The following is a 19,725-nucleotide window of genomic DNA, read 5'->3' on the forward strand; positions in this document are numbered from 1 at the left end:
AGGGAGGGAGGCTGGCTGGTTATCCCCAGACACGTGACTCTGCTCTCGGATGGGGTGCTCCTCCGAAGGGAGGGGGCACGGGCTGTAGTGTGTAAGGGTGTGTGTGCGTGTGTGTACTTAAGGTCTTGTGCTGGGCTTTGCTGCCCGAGCTGCCACCACCTCTGCTCCACCTCCTCCCCCTCCCCCTCTTTGCAAAACTATAAATAGTGGAACAAAAGGACAACTTCCTTGAAGCTTACTGAAACTGCACCAATGTCTTTTTCCAAATAAACGCAGCAGGCTGCGCGATATCTTCATCGTAGAATATGGGAGGTTAATTCTACCGGCAGATTTTAATTCGGAAGATGGCATTTTGGTTGGATGTTATTCGTGGCCGAACCAATGAAGCAGGTTTTCTGTCGTCACCGGGCTCTTTTTCCAACCTGGCAGATTCGGGATCCAGTAAGTGTCTTCTGATACCTTCTTCTTGGTGAATATTGGCTGTGGTGCACTGTACCTGCTGCATCCAAAGTATCAGGAGATGTCAAGATGTGTCTGATCTGGTAACAACGGACATGTCTATACCTGCTTGCTTTGACCTAGGACACTGGGGCGAAAACTCTTCACAGGCTTTGAGGCGTTTGGTACGTGATCGATTTGGGAATGTTTTAATGTCTACAGTTCTGCTGCTCGGCTGTCAGAAGTGTCAGTCTGTCGGTTCAATGTTGCTTTCGGGGGAAGATGGGATCAGGACATTCCAGATGCCCCAACGCTTAAAATCGTCGAGAATTCTATTGCACACCTTTGAAAGAAAATTGACTTATCCGGTATCATTGATTCAAAAAGGTAAGGTACAAGTTGTGGTGGATACACAGGGTAGTTCGTAGACTCGGGGAACCATTTGCAAGGGCGAATTGTAAGATTTGGCTAATAATGTCAATTTCCCTAATGCCCTATCATCCAATCTACTCCCTACCAGAAAAGCGGATTTGACAGTGCGAAAATATACCAAACTGCCGGTATTTAGGTTCAAGTAGCCTCAGTTATTTGATACTTTCAGATCTTTTTAGAGGGTGTGACGGAGAATCAGCTGTCATCTTACCCTCACCCTTTTCGGCAAGGCTTGTTTACAGCCTAGTGCCGGTTTGTTTGTTTCCTCTGCACCTTGGCGATGGAGAGCACGCACCATCCTCTTCACGACAGTTCCTGCCCCCGACCCCCTTCACCCTCTACCCCACTGGAGGACTGGTAGCTCGGTCAAGACACCTCTCAATCAGAAGCTGGCTAAACAAAAAGTACCAGTTATTGTGGCAAAATGTAAAAGGCTATGCCGCTACTGGCTGCAGTAGGTGAGGCGCATTTAAGCGTTGCTGGGCAGGGGAGGGATTACGTCATTGCACCGTGCGCCCAGTTTGTGTGTTTTGTCCCACCAAACACCAGGGGACACCGGCTACCGGGAAAGCGATGGCGAGACCTAGCCTCCTCCTAAGAGGCGTGAACGTTGTACCACGGCCTCCTCCTTTATTCTCGACCAGGGTAGGGTTCCTCTGTCTTCGCTCCCAGTGTGCCCGAGTCAAGCCGAAGAAAAGGCTACGCTCGCGCGCAGTGTTTACAGTGCCCGTAGGAGTGCTCTGACGTCACGTGACTGACAACCCCCTCCACCAGACGGCGCGCTGCCAGGGGGTTGGCAACAGGGCTAAATTAGGAATGGGACCGCGTCACGGACGCCTTGACAACAGTGGGCGGCACTTCCGGCTGCATGTGCGCTTGTCCTGCGGTCCTCGATGTAGTGGGTGTTTTACTCTGCTCTTCGGGTTGGGTGTTGTGTTTCGTGTTACTTCTTTTTCCTGTTTTGTTTACTACTTCCTGCTCTTTTTTCGGCGTTGTAAACTGCATTACTTTAGGCCTTTCTACCGGCGACGTAAGTATGGGAAGTTGCTTGAACTAATTGAACGAGCTAATGGTGATTGATAAACAAAAGACGATGGGCGTTTGAACAACGGACAAGCAAAAAGAGGGAAGAAAAGTACACATAATCAGCTTTTCGTGGGCCGGATCCTTCCTGGTCTGAGACCAGGTAGCTAAAAACGGAAATTGAAACGGGTCCCTGACCCGCCCTATATTCATATACTTAATGTCACCGATAAATAACACCAAATGATTTGTTAACAATGTATAAAAAGCATAAAGGTAATCCATGTCACCGTTATAGTTCCTGTTTATATTTCATACGTTTTGCTTAAGCTGGCATTCTCTAAGAGTGCTTGGTTTTTCCTGGACTATGGAGATAATGTTACAGTTTTTTTTCGGGCAGCATATAACTCTTGTTTAGTACATACTTTTACCCGAATTCCCTACAGGTGTTTAAAACCGGCCACGAGGCAGTGCAAGTTTCACTCAGTGGGTCAAAAGTCGGTGTTCAGAATACATGGTCCTCCTATCCTTGGCCCCTCTGCTGAGCGCACAGTGTGGCCATATTTCCCAGTTACAATTATGATGCTGTGTAAATGTGTGTGAGGGAGGTACACAGTCACGATATTGACAATGTGAAAGTAAAAAAAAAAGCAGTGATTACAGATGTGGGTATGTTTGTTTGATGGGTGGTGAAGTGAACAAGACACAAAAAATGCATTTAGGAGAGAGTGAAAGCTTGCTTACGAGGAAAAAGATGAGGTGTGATATATGCAGATGGTGGAGATGCAGAGAGAAAAGGGGCGCACATGTCTAACATAGAGTGAACATAATAGGAGTGATTGAGACACTCTGAAGACCACTAGCCCTTCTAAAGGCCTCAGTAATGTTTAATTAAGTCTCACAATTTCAGAATTTAAATATTTTCAATGTTAATTATTTATAACAAAATCATTGTAACTCATCTGTCTTCAACAGCTGACAAGCATTTACAAAGCCAATAGGCCTGGCCATTTTTAGATGTATGTCAGTTGTGTTATGTATCTGGATGCAATAACAGTAAGTTCAGATAGGAACCCAAATGCTGGTCGGGTGGCACACTATGGGAATCGCAGAAATGTGGTTTACGTGTTTAAGCCATACCTTTAACTACAGAGACCCCACCGCTTTTAGAGACTCCCTACTTTTTTGCATCCCACTTAAAGCCCTGCACACAAGATGCCTACTTTGTATCTCAGCGAAAAACTCCACATTGTTTAGCCAAAAATGTTTATTTTTTCACTTAGTATTTTTTGCAGGTATTCTTATGTCAATGCAAGTCAAAAGGGAATTTATGTCCTCGCGTAATTCAATATTTTTATGTTGTGAAAATGCTTATGTCTGGTTTTCTGATGCCTATGACAACTTGACTGACCCTTTTAAATTTGATCCCCTCCCCCAACCCCACGCTAGTAATTGCAGTAGAGCAAATTATTCCCGGCAGTATACTTTATAAGGTCCAAGCAAAAGAATTGTCTCCAACAGAAGCAAGAATTGCTACATCAGGCATACAAGGCAACATTTTTCAGGTGAGAGATATTTTTTTTTGTTTTTAGCAAAAATGATTTAGTTTCATCCTCTCCATAGGGACGTTGCAAGGTATGCTTGTTTGAGGTCTCAGAATATTGCATCTGATTTCAGGATGTGTGACTGGCAAGTCATGGGCTTGATTTCTAATGCATATTCCATTTCTCTTGCAAATGAGTAAGTTAGTGCCAATCTGTTGGCAGTATTACTGCCTGTTAATTACTCAGCCACGAATCTGCGCTATCCTAAACCAAAATAAATGGTAAAATAGCATCCTGCGTTGAGCAGTTCGCATATGAGGTGACTTTAGATAATTCCATGCAAGAAGCAATCAAACCTAAAGAACTAGCAAAAAAGGTAGTTCATTTGAAATAGCTTCACAACAAATGGTGTTCTAATATTCAAAGAATACAAGAATTCTTTCAATCGCCAGAACATATAGAATGTGTTGCTGATGAGCAGTGTACTTCAAATAGGTAATTGCTAAAATAATTGAAATCATGCCTCTTAATAGCATGTTATAATAACAACAAGCGTGCTTTCAATTAAGTTTTGAAGTCATCAGCACATAAATTGTCAAATCCACTAAAACATCAATGTTTTTAGTATATCTTGCAGGAGGTAAGCACAATATAAAATGCAACATTTGTTACAAATTTCTCCAAAAATCCCTTGAGAAGAATGATCATATTCTCCCATGAAGTTCGAATGTGCCGAGACACCCCAGGGTATTTGTTGCGCTATACAAATTATGTAAACATAAACATCATGGTTGTTCCTAAATGTCTATACTAATCGTAGCTGTTAGCCTGGGTAGTGAAAAGGACACTCTTGAAGGGAGCATGAGAGAGACACCAGACATATAACATGGACACTAGTTTGTCACTGTAACACTGGAACAAGTACTGCACAAAGTAGTGTTTTCAATGTACGATGCTTTTGCATTGAACATCTGTTATATTCAGTATCTGAGGTATGCTATTTTTGACAGACTCCTGCTTAGTTTGACAGCAGAATAAGGTTTCTCAAGAATTTTGCAACAAACTATACTAGTTTAAAGAGGTAGGACATAGCGGTGAAAAGCTTATACAAAGGGAGTGCTGATACATCCTCTACATAGACACACCATTCTGGAGAAAAACCAACCAAGCCTTGCTTTAAAGAAAATTCCATATTTGTCTGACAATGCACTCTGAGAAACTGATCATAGCGGTGTTTGCTTTAGGTGGAAGAGGTATGACTCTGGATAGACATACATTGATACATTGAATTTTGCCTAAAAGATGCACAAAATGTAACCTAGGTTAAACACTGGAAACAAGAAATTGTGAACATTGTATGAATTTGTGACATCTGTAGAGCAATACATGTGTATGCATATATCATAATTCATATTTGCAATGTAAAAAGGAAGGGACTTTAGTTAAAGCTCATTCACCCAAATTTATTTTGATACTTTATTCTTTTCAAATAAACTGCGTAAAACCAGGCTGTACTAATTAATATGATATTAGAAATTACAGTACTTATACAACTCAGTGCTAGAAGATGTAACCCACGTTACCTTTTCTGTGGCAGTTAAGAAACTATTGAGGTAAATATAGCAGGAAATAAAATGTCACCAAAATCTCAATGTTGTGCCAAGTGTTTCTTCTTATATAGTTGTAGCACTTTCCCTTTCCGTATATATTACAGTATTGTAAAAATATTCTCAGTTGTTCTCAGGAATATCATGGTGGTACTCAAACATTGCATGGTACTGCTAAAAGTGTGATGCTCAATGAGCCAGCCTAACAACTATGCTGCATAAGACAAGCAGGGTTCTGTATAATGTATCATCAGGTTTCACTTGATAGTATTACAGTAACCCCTTTCAATATACATTTTTGTGCCAGTAGTACAGTGCTTTAGGGACAAAAATTACCCTGCCATATGTGGGATACTATTCCACTCAAATCGAAAAGTATTGTGTAGTTGTTAACTTCACAGTATTATTCCGATTTCATAAAACAGGTCATCATCATATAATAATATAAAACGCATATCTTACCATATACATGTTATTCAAGGTCTCATTTTAGCATCAAAAAATAACATTTAATAAGCTATTCCGTAAAGGCACCAGAGAATAAAAACTTAAGTTGATCTTTCTCGTTCTAGTTGCTCATCGAATTAAAGTCCTCAAAATGCTTCTCTCTTATGACAATAAAAAAGGGTTAATGAAATGTCACACGAGCCAAGATACCCACACTTTCAGTATTACATGCATATACTCTTCATTAGGCGGTATCTTCTTCTGCATCTCTTTTACTGTTGCAGACATTCCGAATCTCAATTTTAGCTAACGTTTTCCGGTTTCGATATTTAGACGCTGCTAACTAGGTGGCTGAATCCAACCCTTCCAGTCAACAGATAACAGGCCATGTTAGTTGTTTAACTAGAGTGCATGCGTTTTTTGGCATAGTCCCTAAGACCTATTAACGACATTTTCTTAAACACTCACGCCCTCATTCTGAGGTGCCAGATAACTTCTGATGTGTGTGGTAACTCCATTAGCGCTAATTTTCGGAATTGTCAGTTTGCAGTTGTTATCTCACACTGGACATGCTGCGTGCAATAAAATCCAGTGAGAGCCCCTGGATTAAGTTCGACAGGTCAAACATTCTGATATTTATTAGGGGCAAAATATCTGGCATATAGGAGGACATGCAGATGTTGGTAATATATGATACTTATTGCACCCAAATTCTTTACTCCTCAGGGTCGGTTATTATCGTGTGTGATAATTATCGTACAAAAAACAAACCACTCGTATTGAGGTTTTAAGGGAAAAGCATGATGATAGAAAATGTATGTTGGAATTTGAAGTTCTAATAACACTGACATCAGAGATTTTCTCCAAGTAATTTTAATTCTACAATCAAACCCCTATTCTTTATCGACCAAGGCACAGATTGTTAGGGTTTCATTTTAAACAAAGATCTTGCAAATGTAATGAAACTTAACGTAGAAGACAGTGCAACAGATCCAAATCATAGTTAACAGAGTTCATTGGAGTTGGCACGCTCAAAACGTCGAGTAAATGACGCAGTTCCATTTTAGAATAACAGTGCCCAATATGGAATGCATTTCCATGCTAGTATTACAAGCTTCTAATTAGGTGCACATTTCTGTGCCAGGTTCACAATTCACAGTTGCGTAACACATTGCCTTGCCAGTATAACCATGCCCCAGTTAAAGGTACGCGATTTCATAGCAGTGTAACAATACACCAGTGAGGTACACTGTTGTAAATAGATTAAGTAGGCAGCAAGACACGTCTTCAGGTAATTAAGATATACACACATCTATGCTAGCATCACTATAACCAAGGGTTTATATTAACAACGGGCAGCGATAATCTTCGCTGGCAGTGCTTAGCGATAATTATATTATCGCAGGCTATCTCTGGTATTTGTCGCCCTGGTAGCACGTAATTAACGTGTTACTCCAGGACGATAAAAATTCCAGAGATAGCGAGGTCATCGTCCTTTCGCTGGTTTCCAGCAATGTTCCTCAAAAAAGGCGATAACCTTGCTGATACTATCCACAGGGTCGTATCAGCATAATCCATCCCCTATGTTAGGGATGGCCAGGTCAGGATTTTTCTCTAATAAAAGAGAGGGACCCAAACCAACCCAAAGGAGTAGGGTACCAGAAGACAGACTGTCAATAAAGTTTTCCCCTTTGGGTGAACTTATAAGTAAACCACAGTTTAACACTAAACATACATAAAGTACATACACTCATATGGACTAGGAGCAGCTAATGATCAACATGAAACAGTCATACAAAAATGTACATTTTATTTTGGTAAATTTAAAAGCAAAAAATTAAAAACAGAACATTGTGACACATCAAAGGTTCATTGTACAGAACATGGGACAACACACTAGGAAAATAATTCCAATTAAATGCTTAAATTGTATGCTTAGTGTTAAACTGTGGTTTTCTTATAAGTTCACCCAAAGGGGAAAACTTTATTGACAGTAAGTCAGGATTTTAGCAGACGTTAGATTTTGGCGAAAACTGCAGTTTTCGCCAAAATCTAATGTGTGCTAAAATCATGTGGGCTGCCTTGTAAATATTGCGATGTAAACCAGCTATATTGGCAAGATATTCCATCCGGGGTACGCCCAGTAACGCCCACTTTGCATCTCATTGGAGATGCAAAAGGAGGCTTTGGGAAAAAGGGTGCTAACATGCGATTGTGCATGTTAGCACCCTCTTGTAACTAGGGCGCTGGTTTTATCTCCGCTTTTTTGGCTTTGCAAGCCAAAAAAGCGGAGATAAAGCCCATGTAAATATGCCCCTAAGTTCGCTATAAATGTCAGTGCTTGGTTCACAGGGCCCCAGTGAGCTAGATATTTGTGTACAGCTCTTACAATGCTACAGTACGATAACAATTTTTAAACCACTGTCACAATGTCTCTATTAGGTACACATTTCCATGCCAGCATACATGTCCATGCCAAGTTCAGATTGGCCCATTTAGACTTTGAGCTGTGCTGTCTACGTCCCAAGGACCTTTCTTTAGTGTTTGTAGTCCTTACCCGAAAGTGGCAGCTCTGGACATATAGGGCCAGATGTAGGTAGCCCTTTACCGGTCGGAAATGGCCGAAAATACCGATTTTCGTCCGTTTCCGACCGGTAAAGGGCTTTTGAGATGTAGGGGGAAAAAAAACATACATTTTCGGGAATTTGACTGATTCGGTAATTTTACCGAATCGGTAAAATTACAGAATCAGTAAATTTACCGATTCTGTACATTTTACCGATTCGGTAAATTTACCATTCGGTAAAAATACCAAAAATGTATTTTGTGATGTAGGTAGCACTTCTAACAGTGCTACAGGGCCTTTAGAATTCGGTATTTACCATGCAATACAATTGCATGGTAAATTACGAATTCTCGTGTACATGCACATCTGTGCATGAACACCTGTGCCATGTGGCACACAGACATGCCCTAAGGGCATGTATGTGTGCCACATGGCGCAAAAGCTAGTTACAGGGGTGCAATAGGGTGTCAAAGTGACACCCTGTCGCCCTTAGCAATTCGGTACGTTTACTGATTCAGTAAATACCGAATCGGTATTTGCTATCGAATCCTATGGGCTTCAAGGCCCATAGGATTCAATAGCAAATACCGATTCGGTATTTACCGAATCGGTAAATACCGAATCTTACCGTTTCGGTAAAAAATGCCGAATTTTTACCTACATCTCATTTACCGATTCATAAATACCGAATCGGTAAAATTCGGTATTTATGAATCGGTAAATGAGAATTACCTACATCTGGCCCCTACTCTTTTAAGTGAGCAATTGACTGACAGCCTCTTACCTAAGCGACCTCTATCAGACAAGTGATACTGTTTCTTTCGCTCCAGGTTTTGGGAATATGGGTTGTGGGAGTCATTGAGGGGTTAGGATCAGTGAGTGGAGGCAAATGGAGAATTACACAGACTATGAGCACAGCTAGTAATCTTGGCAAGGCGTAAAAATATAGCAGTGACGTAGGCAGTAACCCTACTCGCCAAACTCTCAATTCCTTTAATGTGGACCAGGTAGCAATCAGTGTACATGGGTATTTATTTTACGCACAAATCCTGACTGAATCCTTTACCAAAACACGAAGAGCCAGGAGCAGAAATTTTGAATACCTACACGGCAGAAGCACAGCTCCTCTCTTACCCGAAGCCTGGGATCAGAAAGCAAAATGTGGTAAAAGAATAATTCAAGAAAAAAGTCTGCTTTGTGGTACGGAATGAAGAATTTGTGTGAAATCCTCTGTATCCTTTTTAGCTTGGAGATTCTGCTGTTGTATGTTTTGGTAATAAATAGGAACTGCTCACGTAGCTCTAAAATACATTTCTAGTGCTTTTTGTATTTGGTATACGTTTATATTTCAAAGAGGAAATACCAGATTTACCGATTTTCCCAATTTCTTTAACAGCATTGAACGTATTGACCTCGTTGGTAAAATGCTGGGCCAGTGGGAACGCCGTTTCTGTTTCAGTAGCGTTCTCTTTTCACAATCCAGCAGCTCATTGTCCATTTAGGATCCCAAAGATAGTAATGTTTTTGCTGGCGCACATGAATAAAAAAATCAGAGTTGTTTTTTTTTTAAAACGTATATTATTAAATTTCTATTTCTGATCATATACATTTATGCCACAGCATTTGATGCATGTTAAGTTATGCAAGATGATACATAGTATAAAGCAGTATATAGCGCGTATGTAAACATTATATTCCTGCTTCGAAACATTTATTATACATTGTCTTCCATGGTGTGTTTGCAGTCCCGCAATGTATGGCAAATTATATATCTAAACCGTTAACAATTCCCCAACTACCTCCCCTCCCCTAGGTCTCAGTCTCTATCTGTCTATTGCACATATACATGAACATACAGTGGCTACATTGGCTAGCCTCGAAAGAAATCAGAGTTGCTGTTAGAGAAACACTGAGCAAATTAAAGGCTTTACAGCTGTATAAAACCATCCTGCTACCAAAATAGTCTGCAAGTGTATTTTTAAAATTCTTCTTTTGACCTTCCTAAATCTCCCTCGACCCAGTTATCTATCCCTCGGTCTGAATAAAAAGTTGTCACGGAGTTCAAAAACAGCACCATCATTTTTTGCACCCTTTCTTACTGTAAACCCCTGCAGTGTAAGTAAAAGAAAATAACCTTTATATTAATTTAGGGAGATGGAGTGCAAATGGGCACAAACAAAGCAAGTACAAAAGGTGTTTTGCAATAATTACCCCCCCCCCCTGCAGGCTTTTTTCTTGCGCAATTTCCGACCGACATTACCTGTGGGAATGCAGTAAAAATGTGTTATTCATGCTTTTGTCCCTCGTGGTGGGGGGAGAACTCACAGTATTACTGTATTATTTATCTATCATTCAGGGGTGCTGAATGTAATCTGATGAAGTAATACCTCATCTGTAAATACCGCACACACTGAGCTAGCATTCGCCAGGTGCAATTTTACCGAGTACGAAATTAGTGCACTTAATTGTGCTCGTTTTAAAATGAGACCCTAAAGGTTGTGTTAAAACTCGGCACAGTTGACATTGTGCCACAAAGCTGTATCACCTGATTTAACACAAAAAGGTAAATGATGCCAAGAGACTTAAGTTGTTCCGGTTTCCATTTTTATTTTTTAAACGCTGGTAACTTTAGGTGTGAGTGTACCCTCGGGGACAAAAAACAAATAAGGGAACCACTGTCCATGTGCATGACCAGCAATTGTGGCCCAGTGACGTTTCTTCTGACACGCAAGCCAGGAGTATGGTCATAGGTCTGCTTTCTCATCACAGAGGCAATGTGGCGTAAGGGCCAGAGCTGCTGGCTTTGGAGCTGGGGATCAAGGTTAGAGTATCATCGTTAGCTCAATGTCCTATTATACTGGGCAAATCACTTAATCTCCCTGTGCCTAACAAAAAATAACGCATTCTTGTATAACCTAACTGTTGCTCATGTAAAGCGCTGCAATAACTTGCGGTCGAGTTCGCACAATATAAAACTGCAAAAAAAGGTTGATAGATGGGTGCTGAGGATTGGGTAAGTTGGGAGGCTCCACATACAGAAAGCAAACTCGTTGAAGGGGATAGCGGGGATAGGTTCCCAGGAAGATTTGCTTTCACTTTGCTTCATTTATTGTTAGTTGCTTTCCATTTCATTTCATTTCTAACTTTATTTTGATTTGTATAAAATCACAAAAGTTAAAACGTATACAAAATATATAATAAACACAGTGACAGGGCTGCTCATGGTAATTACATTGATTGATGCAGTGTCTGTAGTTTAGCACCTTAATTGGCATTTAAAAATTGTTGTAATTAAATAATTTAAAAGCATTAAGCGTTAATAGAAAACCATGATTGTAGACCTATATTTGGCTCACAGCATTTATAAGGGTACAATTCGTCTAGCAGGATAATGCAGGATGGTAAGTCGAAAGCGATGAGGCTTCGCTAGAAATGAGCCTTTGCCTCTGCCCCTTCTTTTTCCATCGAAGCACCCAAACCCACCCTAGATATTTTGTTACTGCTACCACAACCGGAACAGCCACAGAGGTTAGGATTCGGAGGGCCTCAAGACTAGACCTAATACCCATATTAACACAGGTTGATTTCAGCCACCTCGTTCTTGGTTTACTGTAAGCGGGACAAGCGAAAAAAATGTGACCCACTGTTTCTATAATGTCCACGCAAAACGGACAGTGGCTGGATTGTGTATTGGCCCACTTGCTTGTAAAGTTGTTGGTAGGGAGAGTTCCCACTCTGAACCGGTGGAACAACTTCCTATCGCGGGTCGATGAAATAATATCCCAATACACCTCAAATTTGGGCTCCAGCTTGGAATCTAAAAAGACACTAGAAAGGGAGGTGCCAGAGGAGGTCTGGATGCGTTTCGTGTTGACCATAGCCCAATAGACAGCCTTAAACTCAGGTTTTTATGGAAATGTACTGTCCGCTGGCGATGACCACAAATGGACCAAACCCATATCTGACAGTATGTTGTGTACAGTCCTGAACCACCCCAATTTCTTGTTGACATCCAAGTCCTTGACTTCCAACAAGGCTTGGGCATAATGATTAAGTTCTGGAGTTACCCATAATCTCCAATAGACAACCATCCTATAATGTACCACATCTCTAAAGGTGTTGCGGCCTAAATCCAAAAACAAGGGGACTAGAGGGGTCGATTGTGGGAAACCAATAATAGAACGTAAAAATTTGTTCTGGCCCATAACTAGGGTGTCAACATTTACATAGCCCCACAGCTCTGCTCCATATAGTATCTTTGATGAGGTATAAGTAGGGTGTTTCATGCCTTGGTCGACAATGGTAAATGGCTTTGTACATCTAGCCCAAATATCTTTGCGGCAACCTATCTTATACTTTTTCTAATAGAATTTTAAAATAATGATTTGCATATTTATAGTGCCTTCAGCACTAGTAGCACTATGAATACACTCACTATTTCCTGGCGCTCCAACCTGTGAGAGCAATGCACAAAGACTCAACAGCTGCAGAACGGGTAGCAAGGCCATGTGGACAGCTTCATAGTTTAGTGCTAGCATTGAGGAAATAGGCACTATGCAACTGCAAGCGTTCAGGAAGCGCCAAATCAGGATTCACTTAGATCTCTCACACAAGCTTGAGTAGAGCTTAACCTTATATTGCCAGTATGACAGTTGTATATGAGCTTTTTAGAGTTAGCATAATCGCATTGTTTGAGATCCCACCCAGTCTGTTGTGGCTGGATTTGTGTACGCTTATAAGGTGTAGTTATTGCTAACTAGAAAAGGCTTGTTGTGTTTCAAGCATGCAGAGATTAACTTCGGGGCATGCCACCAAACAGTTGTGCACTCCAGGCTGGTTGGGCGAAACTAGGGGCATCTCATCCAGACCACACCTGGAGATAGGAAAGAGAAATAGGGGATGGACAGACACTTTTGTTTTTAGTGGATTTTCGGTTAATATTCACACAAAGGGATGTTTGCAAATCATCTGTGGGAAAACTAAAACGCAATCCCAACATGTAATTTTAATAATTGCTTATAATTACTTAGTCTATTGTTTGTGATCAGTCCAGGGAGTCCAAATTACTGGACGGGGGGAGGGGTCTCTGAATTTAATTCCTAAAGTAGACAGTAAGCATTTTACCTGGCCTGCAGCCATACTACCATAGACAATGTCAACAAGCTGAAATTGGCAGCATGGTTAAGGGCGAAGTGAGAGTTGCTACCCCTTAATACTAAAGGGTTGGTTGGGAAGACCAGTTTAGAGTCTCCCAAATCTCGAAGAGACACTAGCAGTGTCCTTAGGGATCACTAGATTTGCTTTATGTAGAAGCCAGCGTTAAGTTATGAACCCAGCTACAAAATCAGAAATACAGGGACAGTTCTTGAGACTAAAGGAAAAATGGGGGAATGGAATTTCTGAAGAGAAGAGATGCAGACCTTCGTCCTTACACCAACACTCTCCACTTTCTCCTAGACTCCTACATTGCTCCCTACTCTCGAGATCCTGCATACTCCATTTATACAAACTCTTCCAAGCACTGCCTCCCACATTCTGGCTACAAGCAGTGCTTCCTTGTGTCAAACTGTAGCATCATTCCCTCAGTGGAGCAGTCCATCATTTCTGGATTCTGGTTCTCCATTCCTTCAAGCTCCTTTAGCACCTTATACAGATTAGTGCATATTCCCTTCTCCCTGGCTCTGGCAGCTCCCCCTTCCTTTGTTTCTCAGAAGAATTCCCCTTGTAAAACACTTGTAACTCTTTTCCGTTCACATGCCTGCTCCCCACCCTCCCTTCAAGTTCCAGTAGCATTCAGATTAAGGTTCTTGCTGCTGTGTCACCCTTCAGACACCCGCAGCATTTGCTCCCTTTGGGTGTCTGTAGCACTGTCTCCCTCCAAGGTCGTGCATCACTACCCCATTTTGGATACCTGCACAAACCCTGCCACATTGCATTCAATACTCGCCGAAGCCCCGACCTTCAGTCGCCAGCAGTAACTGCATGAAGCACAACTGAAGCACTCCTTCCCTCCTTAATGGTTCCACCTAGATGCACCATAGCTCTAAATCCTGTATGGCAAATTCTGATAGCATTGGGTTTTTAGCCAAAGACACTGTGGATTACGAGGTTTCTAATTTTTATTTGAATTTTGCTTGAATGTGGGGCAGAATGATGCATTCAGGGGTCACTTGACTGCTCTGCAGCCAGCACAGATCACCCATCACTCGCTGCAATTGATAGGAGTCTTACAGTTCCTAAAACCTTTGTAGAACAGTGTAAGAAAGCAGACAGACTACCTCACCAGGGTCAGGCCCTTACAAATTGAAGGTGGGAGTTAACTCTCCTTGGCCTCTTTTGAATACTATTGTGGACCTCCCTTGTCTTCAGATTTAGGCAACCTCTGGTCATACCCTCTTCCTTCATCATCACACTATAATATAAGCTTGCATATAAGCTTTTTTTATCTGAAATGTTATTATGATTGTCTGTTGGATCGCCTGCTTGGGTCATCATCTTTTGCTCGGTTTGTCTGTTTTAGAAAGCCATTCCATGGCTTAATGTGGTCAGGACAAGGCTCTGCCAGAGTCCATCAGTGAGGTAGGTGGAGGCTAGCTGCATGAGCCAATGCTTGGAGATATGAGGCGGTGGAGGAAAGATTTAGGTATGGATGACTGGCAGTCTTCCTTGACGAATGTATGACTACCACCACCCTGTCTTTATGGGGCTTAAAAACCGGAATATTCTAATACCTCAATATAGGAAACTATTGTGGGTTTCTATATCTGTGTATGCCTATACGACAGGCAGGCAAGGTATGATTGTTAATTTCCATAAAGGGTGGTTGTACAACACAGTAAAAAAAAAAGAGCACATAGGCAGAGAACTATTAGTGATCTGATTATGAAGGTCCTGATGAAAGCTACAAGACTTAGGCTGTGAGGTGACTAAACATGTTGACACATAGAAGCTTTAGACATAATCTCTCAGTAAGCATTGTGATCTGTTCATAATCTTACCAAAGAACCACTTTAAATAATAAAAAATAAATAATCGAAACCTTAGATTTTTATGTCGAGCCTAGCGCAGCGCGCATGCGCCGGTAATCTGCAAGGCACACCACACATACATCTGGTATGTGTGGTGGAAGAACTCCCCTCTTTTCTGTTAGCTTTTGTTAGTGTCCTTATTAAATGCCTGCATTTGTTTGGTGGATAGGGTAAATTAGTCCCGCCTGTTGGACCCTCCCAGGCAACTGACCAGGTTACTGTTGCATTATTCTGTTTTTTTTCCAATTTATAGTCTTTATTTCGATCAATTGAGATAATAGAAGACAGTAAAAATATACCCACGCAACAATCAGTTGAAAGTGAGACATTAAAAGATAAAAAATTATGAAATTTGCCCCCCCCAAAAAAATTATTCCTATTCACAGATTTAAACAGTACAAATGTTAAAGCAATTTACTGTGTCATTAAAATAAGGTTAAACTAAAATCGCATTATGGGACGAAAAGATTTTTAAAATATATTATCTACTACACATTTCATACTACTGTGCAATAAAATTCAAGAATTTTGCGATTGCAATTCACCATAAATATGTAAATGTGTTGGGGCACTATCTGAAATACAACTTATGGCCACTCAAGGTGTACTGTAACATTGCTAGCTTTATACAAACCCACCCAATTACACACTTTGATTCGTCCTCTACTTATCCGGGGATTCACTGTGATCAGCGGTCTTATCATTTTTCCCCCGAATAAGCCATGCCCATGTGCAACATTCCGTCCATTATCCTGTGTGTTTTGCAACTCAGGAATCGGGCAACAGCTATAAGATTTGGTGTGGTTGAGTCGGTCAACAATATTCTCAGTGCGACAGCACTACTTCTAACACCCATGTGCCTACATAGGGGCTTCAACCATTTATGTTCCGGCATCTGATAAGCCTGACAAACAACTAAGATATGGGAATAGGTCTCCTAATGCTCCATACACGACCTACATTTATTGTCGTTAGAGTTACGCCATTTACGTGTAAATACCTTTGTGGGTAGCGTACCTGTTTTTAATATATGTTGGTTCCTGGCACTCTTTTTTTTTTTAATTTCCCTCCACTCGTCATTATACTGTTTGGAATATATGTTAGTTCCTGGCACTCTTTTTTTTCCTTTCGCTCGCCTTGTCTAGGAGCAGCTAACAGCAGGCACGGGAGGAGTGTGGGGCAAAACAGGGTAGCTTTGCCAGCACACTCCAGCTGAGCTCGGGCACGGTGCTCTCTTCAATAAAGTCAGCAAACTCTTCAGGGAACGCTGGTATTACTTCAGCTTTGCATCATAACATTGTCCTGGATGCTTACAGTTGCTGGCTTCCTTCGGCACATATTGCAGTGTAATTTTGGTATGGTTTCAGCTGTCTGGCCAGCAGGTAGCAGGAATTGGAGGCATGCTGGGAGAAAACGATTTTGCAAAAATGTAGTCTGTGCTCTCCAGCAGTATTTGCAAAAGCTGTAGAGGCAGGCGGGGGGTGTGGGAGAAGCAACCCAACCCTCTGCAGCAGTCGTAGTCTTCCTTGGCTTCTAAGAGCCCCTTGCCGCACTGCTGCATCTATAAATTCAACCCCTTCCCTTGCGCTTCGCCTATCTGACCACAGTCCCTACAACTTCTAGCACTCCCAGAGCCCGGCCACACAAAGCAAAACCTTCTTCAGAAAATAGGCTATCTTTTTATTTCATTTCAGTCTTAGAGTAAAGAACAAATTCCCCCAATTGATTCACTGTTGTCAAGGCGTCAAAAATGTTTGTTAACTTCATGTTTCCGGAGCGGTGGGGGAAGGGATACCTACTGGAGGGATGTGGCTACTAAAAGCATTTGTCATCTACAGAGCACTGACTCTTCTTTTTAAAATAACCACATAAAAAAGCGCAGACTTTCTCTAATTTCCTGCCAAGTGTTTTCATTGTATTTTCACCCATATTTTTTTCTGCCTATTCACTATTAGTCTCTGTTAGACTTGGCATCTTTTGGCATGTTTTCCCTGTCTCTTTGCTATCTGACCTCCCGGTTTTGACTCTGTTTTTTCTGGTTTAGTGTCTCTGCGCACTTTCTCACTGCTGTTCAGTGTTAAAGTGCAAGTGCTACTGTTGTAAATTATGTTGTGGTTTGGTGTTTCCATGATTGACATATTTGATTTACTTGTGAGGACCTAGTAAAGTGCACTGAGAGTGCCAGGGCTGGTAAATCAAATGCTACTAGTGGGTTTGCAGCACTGGTTGTTCCACCCATAGAAGTAGCCCTGAAAAGGTAACTCAGACATGCCACCGCAGGGTCTGTGTGCAGTTTGTAAGTGCCATGTCGACCTGGCAAGTGCACTCACTTGCCAGGCCCCAACCTTCCCTTTTTCTACATGTCAGTCACCCCTAAGGTAGGCCCAAGGTACCCCTGGAGGTACGATGGATTTAGGCCCAGATATCTGTACTGGGGTGAATGTATGACATTGTTCTGCATTCTGTCCATCAACTGTGGTTTTTGCATTTGTCACCCCGAGTGGGATGGGTATGCTCAGACGTGAGTCCCATGCACTCCACACAACTGGATTCAAGCAAGCCGGGCTGAAGACGGCTGGAATGCCAGAAACCGGTCCTCGGAAGCTTGTTTCCGGGCCAGGGAAGGCATGGCTTGGCAGTTCGGGCTGGACTGTTCCCATGAGGCACAGGGTCAGACTGATTTGCATATGGCCATGTCTGAACTGGGGTGGTGTGGAGTGCAAGAAAACAATGGATTTAGGCCCAGATCTAAGTACTGGGGTGAATGTATGACATTGTTCTGCATTCTATCCATCAACTGTGGTTTTTGAAAGGTACCCCTGTGGGCAGGGTGCTGTATATGTTAGAGGTAGGACATGTACTGCTGTGTGTGATGTCTTGGTGGTGAATTACAGTGTATTTCGTTTTTCACCATTGCAATGCCTCCTGTTCCCATAGGACAGAATGGGGAGTTTTTTTTATAACATCTTATAAACATAACTGGCCCTAGGAACACGGTAGGAAAATAAAGTTTAGAATGCCTGAACTCAAAATTGTAAAATGCATCTTTTAGTGAGGGTGATTTTTACAGTCAGTGTTTGAAAATACCCCTTTTAGAAAGTAGGTATTTTCTTGCCTAACCATCCAGTGTGCCTCTGCTAGGTTTGTTTATTGCATGTCTGGCTTTTGGATGACAGGGGCTGGAGAGGGGCAGCAGCTCCAGAAGTCTGATGGGTCAGGGCTGGGCTGAATAGACCTGGGTGCATTTAGAGTAATGAGAGGAGATTTCCTTGCACCTGAATGGGCCTGGTCTGCCTTGCAAAATGCAGTCTCCACCCCCTGCCAGGTAGCGGCACCAGTGAGGACAGAACTGGTTTTGGCTGGGTACAGACACTCGCTGACTTCAGATAACAGAGGATTTGGTGGTATAAATATTGGGGCCCAGAAACACCAGCTGTGTTCTGTAGTGTGTCTTTCTAAAGGAAAGTTATAAAAAAGTTTTGTGCTACTTGTAGTCTTTTTGCATTATAATATTTATAGACTTATAGTCTAATTGCATAATACTACAAATATATATATTTTATAGTAAAACATTTATTGATTAAGAATACAGTAATTAGCGCTCTCTCACAGAGATTACAGCATATATGCACTGTAGAATTCAGATCCACATTCCACACAGGTGCAGGAAGTAAAAGCAGACAAGGTCAAATTTGTCGTCCCCAGCCTAGCTCCTAATGGGCCCACCACTTTCCTGATATCCTGCCGGGCTTCCAGGGGCAATATTGTGCCGTGTATATTGTCTCCTCCTGTTTTGCGCACAAATTCTCCCCCAATTCAAGAATGGGGGAGCCTCTGCAGATCTCTTTTTTTATTGGTTTTATTAGCATTTTCATCATAAAACAACCAAAATGAAATAACAAACATTGCAGTGCCATGTTATAATGATTGAGCTCACATGGCTGGGTTGCGCTTACGCCCAGTAAACCTGGGATCTCTAAAGTTCCATCTGCAATATTATACACCAGGAAATACAAAGAAATTAGAAGACATTTCAGCACCTCTACTCCGCACCAACACATTACAATACCATTCCGTAGTGTTGTCATTGGACACAGCGGGCATGTGGTTGATACATTAAACATCTACATTTCTAGAATTCAGACAAGTTATGAATGGTTCCCATATATCTTTGGGTCGGGATCTGATTGGTTGAAGTTCCCTGTATGTGGAAAGTTGTGTACTGCAGTAGGCGACTCTAGAATTTGACAATGTCTCTCTTAGCCCAGCCTACCCAGTTCCACAGAATCCTGTCTCCCCATGGTCCCACCAGGTCCTCCAGGATACTCAACAAGGGCACTACTGGTGTAACATCAATGTGTGTTTCTGGCACCCTAGATAATGAAGCAAATATCTGCAACCAGTGCCACAGTTTTATTGGGTAGCTTCATATGTGATAAAAGTTCACATCAGATTCTGGGCTTCTACAACAGGTAGATGTTGGCAGCATTTGGGCTTTCCACAAAGTGTTGGGGTGTGTGGCAAGCCTACAGGAGATATTTAAAATGGATAAGGTGAAGCAGAGCAGTGAGTACCAGTGCACGGGGCGCCTTGCAGGCATCCTGCCAGTCCGTCCTCTAATGGGCCCAGACAACCCTCCC

The 19,725-nt window shown here is 41.9% G+C and overlaps 1 long non-coding RNA gene across 3 annotated transcripts in view; it reads left to right on the top strand.

Annotated features, from left to right (window-relative positions):
- The first annotated feature begins 226 nt into the window (after nt 1-226).
- The window catches only part of LOC147698355 (uncharacterized), a 456,086-nt gene continuing 436,587 nt past the window's right edge, over nt 227-19,725 (top strand). The window contains exon 1 of one of the 3 annotated variants that reach the window (XR_015299333.1): nt 227-441. This is a non-coding gene — a long non-coding RNA (uncharacterized LOC147698355). Of the gene's footprint in view, nt 826-19,725 lie in introns of all 3 variants that reach the window. The other 2 variants (XR_015299335.1, XR_015299334.1) reach the window with 2 other exon arrangements.

The sequence above is a fragment of the Lissotriton vulgaris genome, chromosome 8 (assembly GCF_964263255.1).
Source record: "Lissotriton vulgaris chromosome 8, aLisVul1.2, whole genome shotgun sequence".
NCBI classification, from domain to species: Eukaryota; Metazoa; Chordata; class Amphibia; order Caudata; family Salamandridae; genus Lissotriton; species Lissotriton vulgaris.